Source organism: Heptranchias perlo, unplaced genomic scaffold, assembly GCF_035084215.1.
Source record: "Heptranchias perlo isolate sHepPer1 unplaced genomic scaffold, sHepPer1.hap1 HAP1_SCAFFOLD_47, whole genome shotgun sequence".
In the NCBI taxonomy this organism is placed as follows: Eukaryota; Metazoa; Chordata; class Chondrichthyes; order Hexanchiformes; family Hexanchidae; genus Heptranchias; species Heptranchias perlo.
The window spans coordinates 9,257,240-9,270,301 of record NW_027139484.1 but is presented as its reverse complement, the minus strand read 5'-3'; the positions used below and the strand labels follow the sequence as shown (position 1 = coordinate 9,270,301).

Below are 13,062 nucleotides of genomic sequence, written 5' to 3'. Positions count from 1 at the left end.
AGGCCAGAGTCGGAGGAAAGAGAGATCTTGGTGGTAGGGGCTTGTAGGGCTGGAGTCGGTTAGAGATAGGGAGAGATGGGACCATGGAGGGATTTAAACACAAGGACGAGAGTTTTAATTTGGAGATGCTGGGGGACCAAGAGCTAATGTAGGTTCAGAAGTGATCGGTGAGCAGGGTTTTGGATTCACTTAACTTTACAGTGGGGGAACGGAGCAAAGCCGGCCCGGAAAGTATTGGAAAAATCGAGTCGACAGGTGATAAAAGCACGGAGGAGGGTTTCAGCAGCAGATGGGCTGAAGCAGGGATGGAGATGGACGATGTTACAGAGGTGGAATCAGGCGGTCCTTGTGATGGAGAGAATATCAGATCAGAAGCTCAGCTTGATGTCAAATCGAACGCTGAGGTTGTGAACAGTCGGGTTCAATCGGAGACATTGGCTGGGACGGGAATGGAATGACTGGCGAGGGAACAGTATTCATGGCAGGGGCTGAAGACGGTGTCTTTCGTCTTCCAAATGTTTACTTGGAGAAATATTTTTTTAATTCGTTCATGAGAATGTGGGCGTCGCTGGCGAGGCCAGCATTTATTGCCCATCCCTAATTGCCCTTGAGAAGGTGGTGGTGAGCCGACTTTTTGAACCACTGCAGTCCGTCTGGTGACGGTTCTCCCACAGTGCTGTTAGGAAGGGAGTTCCAGGATTTGGACCCAACGACGATGAAGGAACGGCGATATATTTCCAAGTCGGGATGGAGTGTGACTTGGAGGGGAACCTGCAGGTGGTGCTGTTCCCATGTGCCTCCTGCCCTTGTCATTCTAGGTTGTAGAAGTCGCTGGTTTGGAGGTGCTGTCGAAGAAGCCTTGGCGAGTTGCTCAGGTGAGTCACTCGCCACAGAATACCCAGCCTCTGACCTGCTCTTGTAGCCACAGTATTTATGTGGCTGGTCCAGTTAAGTTTCTGGTCAATGGTGACCCCCAGGATGTTGATGGTGGGGGATTCGGCGATGGTAATGCTGTTGAATGTCAAGGGCAGGTGGTTAGACTCTCTCTTGTTGGAGATGGTCATTGCCTGGCAGTCTGGCGTGAATGTTACTTGCTGGTTGTAGCTGGTCAAAGACTGGATGTCGGGCAAACAGCGTGACAAAGCAGAGGCAGTGGAGGGGTGGAGAGGTAGAACAGAGTATTGTCAGTGCACGTGAAAGCTGACCCCTTGTCTTCGGATAATGTGTCCAAGGGGCAGCATTTGGAGTAGAAAGAGGAGGGGGCGAGGTTAGATCTCGAGGGGGCGGGAAGAGACACCTTTGATGAAGATTCTCTGGCTACGACTGGACAGGTAAAAGTGGAACCAAATGAGGGCAGTCCCACTGAGCTGGACAATGGAGTCGAGGCGTTGGAGGAGGAGATTGTGATCGACCGTGTCAAAGGCTGCAGAGGTGGAGAAGAATGAGGAGGGATAGATTACCACAGTCACAGACACAGTAGGTGTTATTTGTGACTTTGATTATTGCCACTTCAGTGCTGTGACAGGAGGGGAAACCTGATTGGAGAGATTCACACATGGAGTTGTCAGAAAGATGGGCAGAAATTTGGGAGGTGACAAAATATTGAAAGGAAAGAGAGGCTGGAGATGGAGAAACACGTGTCTGAACTATTCACCCACTCAAACCCTCTCCTCTGTAATGCAAGGGTCTCATTTGTAGTTTCATCTTCTCGAAGAAGATAAAATCATTTCACATTTACAGAACATTCCAAGCTCTGGCTGGAATCTCCCAGTTCCATCAGAGGAGTTCTCTAGTACCATGATACAGAATTAGTGCAAAGCTCCCGATGTTGTCTTTTCACAAAACTGGTTCAGAAAAAGCAGACTCATCACTTCCCCTTTTCAAACAGAATGACACAGGTTGGACAGCACAGAAATAGGCCATTCGGCCCAACTGCTCCACACGAGCATTTCCCCGACATCGACATCGAACCCCATCAGAATATCCTTCGATTCATTTCTCCCTCATGTGTTTATCAAACTTCACCTTAAATTCAGCGGGCCGCCGGAGAGGGGCCGGGTCAGCGGGGCATCGGAGAAGGGCTCCATCACCCTCACCCTCTGCACTGACCCGCTCCATCACCCTCACTCTCTGCACTGACTCGCTTCTTCACCCTCACCCTCTGCACTGACCCGCTCCATCACCCTCACCCTCTCCACTGACCCGCGCCATCACCCTCACCCTCTGCACTGACCCGCTCCATTACCCTCACACTCTGCACTGACCCGCTCCATCACCCTCACCCTCTGCACTGACCCGCTCCATTACCCTCACACTCTGCACTGACCCGCTCCATTACCCTCACACTCTGCACTGACCCGCTCCATCACCCTCACACTCTGCACTGACCCGCTCCATTACCCTCACACTCTGCACTGACCCGCTCCATCACCCTCACCCTCTGCACTGACCCGCTCCATCACCCTCACCCTCTGCACTGACCCACTCCATCACCCTCACCCTCTCCACTGACCCGCTCCATTACCCTCACACTCTGCACTGACCCACTCCATCACCCTCAGACTCTGCACTGACCCGCTCCATCACGCTCACACTCTGCACTGACCCGCTCCATCAACCTCACTCTCGGTACTGACCCGCTCCATCAACCTCACTCTCAGTTCTGACCCGCTCCATCACCCTCACTCTCAGTACTGTCCCGCTCCATCACCCTCACTCTCAGTACTGACCCGCTCCTTCACACTAACTCTCAGTACTCACCCGCTCCATCACCCTCACACTCTGTACTGACCCGCTCCATCAACCTCACTCTCTGCACTGACCCGCTCCATCATCCTCACTCTCAGGACTGACCCGCTCCATCACCCTCACTTTCAGTACTGAAACGCTCCATCACCCTCACTCTCAGTACTGACCAGCTCCATCACCCTCACTATCAGTAATGACCCGCTCCATCAACCTCAATCTCAGTACTGACCCGCTTAATCACGCTCACTCTCAGGACTGACCCGCTCCATCACCCTCACTCTCAGTACTGACCCGCTCTATCACCCTCACTCTCAGTACTGACCCGCTCTATCACCCTCACTCTCAGTACTGACCCGCTCCATCACTCTCACTCTCCATCACCGTCACTCTCAGCACTGACCCGCTCCATCATCCTCACTCCCAGCACTGACCCGCTCCATCAACCTCACTCTCAGTACTAACACGCTCCATCACCCTCACTCACAGTGCTGACCCGCTCCATCACCCTCAATCTCAGTACTGACCCGCTCCATCACCCTCACTCATCGTGCTGACCCGCTCCATCAACCTCACTCTCAGTACTGACCCGCTCCATCACGCTCACCCTCTGTACTGACCCGCTCCATCACACTCACTCTCAGCACTGACCCGCTCCATCACCCTCACTCTCAGTGCTTACCCGCTCCATCACCCTCACTCTCAGTACTGACCCGCTCCATCACACTCACTCTCAGCACTGACCCGCTCCATCACCCTCACTCCCAGTACTGACCCGTTACATCAACCTCACTCTCAGTACTCACCCGCTCCATCACTCTCAGTGCAGACCCGCTCCATCACCCTCACTCTCAGTAGTGACCCGCACCATCACCCTCACTCTCAGTACTGACCCGCTCCATCAACCTCACTCTCAATACTAACCCGCTCCATCACCCTCACTCACAGAGCTGACCCGCTCCATCACCCTCAATCTCAGTACTGACACGCTCCATCACCCTCACTCTCAGTAGTGACCCGCTCCATCACCCTCACTCTCAGTAGTGACCCGCTCCATTAACCTCACTCTCAATACTAACCCGCTCCATCAACCTCACTCATCGTGCTGACTCGCTCCATCACCCTCACTCTCAGTACTGACCCGCTCCATCACCCTCACTCTCAGTAGTGACCCGCTCCATCAACCTCACCCTCTGTACTCACCCGCTCCATCACACTCACTCTCAGTACTGACACGCTCCATCACCCTCACTCTCAGTGCTGACCCGCTCCATCACCCTCACTCTCTGTACTGACCCGCTCCATCACCCTCACTCTCAGTCGTGACCCGCACCATCACCCTCACTCTCAGGACTGACCCGCGACATCACCCTCACTCTCAGTACTGACCCGCTCCATCACCCTCACTCACAGTACTGACCCACTCCATCATCCTCACTCTAAGTACTGACCCGCGGCAACACCCTCACTCTCAGTACTGACCCGCTCCATCACCCTCACTCTCTGTACTGACCCGCTCCATCACCCTCACTCTCAGTACTGACCCGCTCCATCATCCTCACTCTCAGTACTGACCCGCTCCAACACCCTCAATTTCTGCACTGACCCGCTCCATCAACCTCACTCGAAGTACTGACCCGTTCCATCACCCTCACACTCAGTAGTGACCCGCACCATCACCCTCACTCTCAGTACTGACCCGCACCATCACCCTCACTCTCAGAACTGACCCGCTCCATCACCCTCACTCTCAGAACTGACCCGCTCCATCACCCTCACTCTCAGAACTGACCCGCTCCATCACCCTCACTCTCAGTACTCACACGCTCCATCACCCTCACTCTCAGTACTGACCCGCTCCATCACCCTCTCTCTCATTGTTGACCCGCTCCTTCACCCTCACTCTCAGTACTGACCCGCGACATCACCCTCACTCTCAGTACTGACCCGCTCCATCACCCTCACTCTCAGTACTGACCCGCTCCATCACACTGACTCTCAGTTCTGACCCGCTCCATCACCCTCACTCTCAGATCTGACCCGCTCCATCAACCTCACCCTCTGTACTGACCCGCTCCATAACCCTCACTCTCAGTACTGACCCGCACCATCAGACACACTCTCAGCAATCACCCGCTCCTTCACCCTCACTCTCAGTTCGGACCCGCTCCGTCAACCTCACTCTCAGTACTGACCCGCTCCATGAACCTCACTCTCAGTACTGACCCGCTCCATCACCCTCACTCTCTGCACTGACCCGCTCCATCACCCTCACTCTCAGTACTGACCCGCACCATCACTCTGACTCTCAGTGCTGACCCGCTCCATCACCCTTACTCTCAGTACTGACCGGCTCCATCACCCTCACACTCAGTACTGACCCTCACCATCACCCTCACTCTCAGTACTGACACGCTCCATCACCCTCACTCTCAGTACTGACCCGCTCCATCACCCTCACTCTCAGTACTGACCCGCTCCATCACCCTCACTCTCAGTAATGACCTGCTCCAGCAAACTCACTCTCAGTACTGACCCGCTCCATCACCCTCACTCTCAGTGCTGACCCGCTCCATCACCCTCACTCTCAGTCGTGACCCGCACCATCACCCTCACTCTCAGGACTGACCCGCTAAATCACCCTCACTCTCAGTACTGACCCGCTCCATCACCCTCACACACAGTACTGACCCGCTCCATCATCCTCACTCTAAGTACTGACCCGCTGCAACACCCTCACTCTCAGTACTGACCCGCTCCATCATCCTCACTCTCAGTACTGACCCGCTCCATCACCCTCAATCTCTGTACTGACCCGCTCCATCAACCTCACTCTAAGGACTGACCCGCTCCATCACCCTCACTCTCAGTAGTGACCCGCACCATCACCCTCACTCTCAGTACTGACCCGCTCCATCACCCTCTCTCTCAGTGTTGACCCGCTCCTTCACCCTCACTCTCAGTACTGACCCGCGACATCACCCTCACTCTCAGTACTGACCCGGTCCATCACACTGACTCTCAGTTCTGACCCGCTCCATCACCCTCACTCTCAGATCTGACCCGCTCCATCAACCTCACCCTCTGTACTGACCCGCTCCATTACCCTCACTCTCAGTACTGACCCGCACCAGCACACACACTCTCAGCAATCACCCGCTCCATCACCCTCACTCTCAGTGCGGACCCGCTCCGTCAACCTCACTCTCAGTACTGACCCGCTCCATGAACCTCACTCTCAGTACTGACCCGATCCATCACCCTCACTCTCTGTACTGACCCGCTCCATCACCCTCACTCTCAGTACTGACCCGCACCATCACTCTGACTCTCAGTGCTGACCCGCTACATCACCCTTACTCTCAGTACTGACCGGCTCCATCACCCTCACACTCAGTACTGACCCTCACCATCACCCTCACTCTCAGTACTGACACGCTCCATCACCCTCACTCTCAGTACTGACCCGCTCCATCACCCTCACTCTCAGTGCTGACTCGCTCCATCACCCTCACTCTCAGTGCTGACCCGCTCCATCACCCTCACTCTCTGTACTGACCCGCTCCATCACCCTCACTCTCAGTCGTGACCCGCACCATCACCCTCACTCTCAGGACTGACCCGCTAAATCACCCTCACTCTCAGTACTGACCCGCTCCATCACCCTCACACACAGTACTGACCCGCTCCATCATCCTCACTCTAAGTACTGACCCGCTGCAACACCCTCACTCTCAGTACTGACCCGCTCTATCATCCTCACTCTCAGTACTGACCCGCTCCATCACCCTCAATCTCTGTACTGACCCGCTCCATCAACCTCACTCTAAGGACTGACCCGCTCCATCACCCTCACTCTCAGTAGTGACCCGCACCATCACCCTCACTCTCAGTACTGACCCGCTCCATCACCCTCTCTCTCAGTGTTGACCCGCTCCTTCACCCTCACTCTCAGTACTGACCCGCGACATCACCCTCTCTCTCAGTACTGACCCGCTCCATCACCCTCACTCTCAGTACTGACCCGCTCCATCACACTGACTCTCAGTTCTGACCCGCTCCATCAACCTCACTCTCAGATCTGACCCGCTCCATCAACCTCACCCTCTGCACTGACCCGCTCCATCACCCTCACTCTCAGTACTGACCCGCACCATCACACACACTCTCAGCAATCACCCGCTCCTTCACCCTCACTCTCAGTGCGGACCCGCTCCGTCAACCTCACTCTCAGTACTGACCCGCTCCATGAACCTCACTCTCAGTACTGACCCGATCCATCACCCTCACTCTCTGTACTGACCCGCTCCATCACCCTCACTCTCAGTACTGACCCTCACCATCACCCTCACTCTCAGTACTGACACGCTCCATCACCCTCACTCTCAGTACTGACCCGCTCCATCACCCTCACTCTCAGTGCTGACCAGCTCCACCACCCTCACTCTCAGTACTGACCCGCTCCATCACCCTCACTCTCAGTAATGACCTGCTCCAGCAAACTCACTCTCAGTACTGACCCGCTCCATCACCCTCACTCTCAGTGCTGACCCGCTCCATCACCCTCACTCTCTGTACTGACCCGCTCCATCACCCTCACTCTCAGTCGTGACCCGCACCATCACCCTCACTCTCAGGACTGACCCGCTAAATCACCCTCACTCTCAGTACTGACCCGCTCCATCACCCTCACACACAGGACTGACCCGCTCCATCATCCTCACTCTAAGTACTGACCCGCTGCAACACCCTCACTCTCAGTACTGACCCGCTCCATCATCCTCACTCTCAGTACTGACCCGCTCCATCACCCTCAATCTCTGTACTGACCCGCTCCATCAACCTCACTCTAAGTACTGACCCGCTCCATCACCCTCACTCTCAGTAGTGACCCGCAACATCAACCTCACTCTCAGAACTGATCCGCTCCATCACCCGCACTCTCAGTACTGACCCGCTCCATCACCCTCACTCTCAGTACTGACCCGCACCATCACCCTCACTATCAGAACTGACCCGCTCCATCACCCTCACTCTCAGAACTGACCCGCTCTATCAACCTCACTCTCAGAACTGACCCGCTCCATCACCATCACTCTCAGTACTCACACGCTCCATCACCCTCACTCTCAGTACTGACCCGCTCCATCACCCTCTCTCTCAGTGTTGACCCACTCCTTCACCCTCACTCTCAGTACTGACCCGCGACATCACCCTCACTCTCAGTACTGACCCGCTCCATCACCCTCACTCTCAGTCCTGACCCGCTCCATCACCCTTACTCTCAGTTCTGACCCGCACCATCAGCCTCACTCTCAGATCTGACCGGCTCCATCAACCTCACCCTCTGCACTGACCCGCTCCATCACCCTCACTCTCAGTACTGACCCGCACCATCACATACACTCTCAGCAATCACCCGCTCCTTCACCCTCACTCTCAGTGCGGACCCGCTCCGTCAACCTCACTCTCAGTACTGACCCGCTCCATCAACCTCACTCTCAGTACTGACCCGCTCCATCAACCTCACTCTCAGTACTGACCCGCACCATCACCCTTACTCTCAGTACTGACCGGCTCCATCACCCTCACACTCAGTACTGACCCTCACCATCACCCTCACTCTCAGTACTGACACGCTTCATCACCCTCACTCTCAGTACTGACCCGCTCCATCAACCACACTCTCAGTGCTGACCTGCTCCACCACCCTCACTCTCAGTACTGACCCGCTCCATCACCCTCACTCTCAGTACTGTCCCGCTCCATCACCCACACTCTCTGAACTGACCCGCTCCATCACCCTCACTCTCAGTACTGAACCGCTCCATCACCCTCACTCTCAGAACTGAGCGGCACCATGAACCTCACTATCAGTACTGACCCGCTCCATCACCCTCAGTCTCAGTGCTGACCAGCTCCATCACCCTCACTCTCAGTACTGACCCGCTCCATCACCCTCACTCTCAGAACTGACCCGCTCCATCAATCTCACTCTCATTACTGACCCGCTCCATCAACCTCAGTACTGACCCGCTCCATCACCCTCACTCTCTGTACTGACCCGCTCCATCACCCTCACTCTCAGTAGTGACCCGCACCAACACCCTCACTCTCAGACCTGACCCGCTTCATCACCCTCACTCTCAGTACTGACCGGCTCCATCACCCTCACTCTCAGTAGTGAACCTCACCATCACCCTCACTCTCAGTACTGACACGCTGCATCACCCTCACTCTCAGCACTGACCCGCTCCATCACCCTCACTCTCAGAACTGACCCGCTCCATCACCCTCGCTATCAGTACTGACCCGCTCCAACAACCTCACTCTCAGTACTGACCCACTCCATCACCCTCACTCTCAGTACTGACCCGCTCCATCACCCTCTCTCTCAGTATTGACCCGCTCCAGCACCCTCACTCTCAGTACTGACCCGCGACATCACCCTCACTCTCAGTACTGACCCGCTCCATCACCCTCACTCTCAGATCTGACCCGCTCCATCACCCTCACCCTCTGTACTGACCCGCTCCATCACCCTCACTCTCAGTACTGACCCACACCATCACACACACTCTCAGCAATCACCCGCTCCTTCACCCTCACTCTCAGTGCGGACCCGCTCCATCAACCTCACTCTCAGTACTGACCCGCTCCATCAACCTCACTCTCAGTACTGACACGCTCCATCACCCTCACTCTCTGTACTGAACGCTCCATCACCCTCACTCTCAGTACTGACCCGCACCATCACTCTGACTCTCAGTGCTGACCCGCTCCATCACCCTCACTCTCAGTACTGACCAGAACCATCACCCTCACACTCAGTACTGTCCCTCACCATCACCCTCACTCTCAGTACTGACACGCTCCATCACCCTCACTCTCAGTACTGACCCGCTCCATCACCATCACTCTCAGTACTGACCCGCTCCATCAACCACACTCTCAGTGCTGACCATCTCCACCACACTCAATCTCAGTACTGACCCGCTCCATCACCCTCATTCTCAGCACTGGCCTGCTCCATCACCCCCACTCTCAGTACTGACCCGCTCCATCACCCACACTCTCAGTACTATCCGGCTCCATCACCCTCACTCTCAGTACTGTCCCTCATCATCACCCGCACTCTCAGTACTGACCGGCTCCATAACCCTCACTCTCAGTACTGACCCTCACCATCACGCTCACTCTCAGTACTGACCCGCTTCATCACCCTCACTCTCAGTACTAACCCGCTCCAGCACCCTCACTCTCAGTACTGAACCCCTACAGCAACCTCACTCTCAGTACTGATCCGCTCCATCAACCTCTCTCTCAGTACTGACCCGCTCCATCACCCACACTCTCAGCACTGACCCGCTCCATCACCCTCACTCTCAGACCTGACCCGCTTCATCACCCTCACTCTCAGTACTGACCCACTCCATCACCCTCACTCTCAGTACTGACCCGCTCCATCACCCTCTCTCTCAGTATTGACCCGCTCCAGCACCCTCACTCTCAGTACTGACCCGCGACATCACCCTCACTCTCAGTACTGACCCGCTCCATCACCCTCACTCTCAGATCTGACCCGCTCCATCACCCTCACCCTCTGTACTGACCCGCTCCATCAACCTCACTCTCAGTACTGACCCACACCATCACACACACTCTCAGCAATCACCCGCTCCTGCACCCTCACTCTCAGTGCGGACCCGCTCCATCAACCTCACTCTCAGTACTGACCCGCTCCATCAACCTCACTCTCAGTACTGACACGCTCCATCACCCTCAATCTCTGTACTGAACGCTCCATCACCCTCACTCTCAGTACTGACCCGCTCCATCATCCTCAATCTCAGTACTGACCCGCTCCATCATCCTCACTCATCGTGCTGACCCGCTCCATCACCCTCACTCTCAGTGCTGACCCGCTCCATCACCCTCACCCTCTGTACTGACCCGCTCCATCAACCTCACTCTCAGCACTTACCCGCTCCATCACCCTCACTCTCAGCACTGATCCGCTCCATCACACTCACTCTCAGCACTGACCCGCTCCATCACCCTCACTCGAAGGACTGACCCGCTCCATCACCCTCACTCTCAGCACTGACCCGCTCCATCAACCTCACTCTCAGAACTGACCCGCTCCATCATACTGACTCTCAGCACTGACCCGCTCCATCACCCTCACTCTCACTGCTGACCCGCTCCATCACCCTCACTTTCAGTACTGATCGGCTCCATCACCCTCACTCTCACTACTGACCCTCTCCATCACCCTCACTCTCAGTAGTGACCCGCTCCATCACCCTCACTCTCAGTACTGACCCTCATCATCACCCGCACTCTCAGTACTGACCCTCATCATCACCCGCACTCTCAGTACTGACCCTCACCATCACGCTCACTCTCAGTACTGACCCGCTTCATCACCCTCACTCTCAGTACTGACCCGCTCCATCACCCTCACTCTCAGTACTGAATCCCTACATCAACCTCACTCTCAGTACTGATCCGCTCCATCAACCTCTCTCTCAGTACTGACCCGCTCCATCACCCTCACTCTCAGTACTGACCCGCTCCATCACCCTCACTCTCAGTACTGACCCGCTCCATCACCCTCACTCTCAGTACTGACCCGCTCTATCACCCTCACTCTCAGTACTGACCCGCTCCATCACACTCACTCTCAGTACTGACCCGCTCCATCACCTTCACTCTCAGCACTGACCCGCTCCATCAACCTCACTCTCAGCACTGACCAGCTCCACCACCCTCACTCTCAGTACTGACCCGCTCTGTCACCCTCACTCACAGTGCTGACCCGCTCCATCACCCTCAATCTCAGTACTGACCCGCACCATCACCCTCACTCATCGTGCTGACCCGCTCCATCAACCTCACTCTCAGTGCTGACCCGCTCCATCATCCTCACCCTCTGTACTGACCCGCTCCATCACCCTCACTCTCAGTACTGACCCGCTCCATCACCCTCACTCTCAGTGCTGACCCGCTCCATCAACCACATTCTCAGTGCTGACCCGCTCCATCACCCTCACTCTCAGTACTGACCCGCTCCATCACCCTCACTCTCAGTACTGACCTGCTCCATCACCCCCACTCTCAGTACTGACCCGCTCCATCACCCTCACTCTCAGTACTGACCTGCTCCATCACCCCCACTCTCAGTACTATCCGGCTCCATCAACCTCACTCTCAGTACTGTCCCTCATCATCACCCGCACTCTCAGTGCTGACCGGCTCCATAACCCTCACTCTCAGTACTGACCCTCACCATCACGCTCACTCTCAGTACTGACCCGCTTCATCACCCTCACTCTATGTACTAACCCGCTCCAGCACCCTCACTCTCAGTACTGAACCCCTACAGCAACCTCACTCTCAGTACTGATCCGCTCCATCAACCTCTCTCTCAGTACTGACCCGCTCCATCACCCACACTCTCAGCACTGACCCGCTCCATCACCCTCACTCTCAGTACTAACCCGCTCCATCACCCTCACTCACAGTGCTGACCCGCTCCATCATCCTCAATCTCAGTACTGACCCGCTCCATCACCCTCACTCATCGTGCTGACCCGCTCCATCACCCTCACTCTCAGTGCTGACCCGCTCCATCACCCTCACCCTCTGTACTGACCCGCTCCATCAACCTCACTCTCAGTACTTACCCGCTCCATCACCCTCACTCTCAGCACTGACCCGCTCCATCACACTCACTCTCAGCACTGACCCGCTCCATCACCCTCACTCTCAGTACTGACCCGCTCCAACACCCTCACTCTCAGTACTGACCCGCTCCATCACCCTCAATCTATGTACTGACCCGCTCCATCACGCTCACTCTCAGTGCTGACCCGCTCCATCAACCTCACTCTCAGAACTGACCCGCTCCATCACACTGACTCTCAGCACTGACCCGCTCTATCAACCTCACTCTCACTGCTGACCCGCTCCATCAACCACACTTTCAGTACAGATCGGCTCCATCACCCTCACTCTCAGTACTGACCCGCTTAATCACCCTCACTCTCAGTACTGACCCGCTCCATCACACTCACTCTCAGTACTGACCCGCTCTATCACCCTCACTCTCAGTGCTGACCCGCTCCATCACCCTCACTCTCAGTACTGACCCGCTCCATCACCTTCACTCTCAGCACTGACCCGCTCCATCACCCTCACTCTCAGTACTGACCCGCTCCATCACCCTCACTCTCAGTACTAACCCGCTCCGTCACCCTCACTCACAGTGCTGACCCGCTCCATCACCCTCAATCTCAGTACTGACCCGCTCCA

General features: G+C 55.8%; 1 protein-coding gene across 2 annotated transcripts in view; it reads right to left on the bottom strand.

The window, feature by feature from the left end:
• Nucleotides 1–13,062, bottom strand: part of LOC137313334 (NACHT, LRR and PYD domains-containing protein 3-like) — a 32,639-nt gene that overhangs the window by 17,789 nt on the left and 1,788 nt on the right. The window lies entirely within an intron of this gene.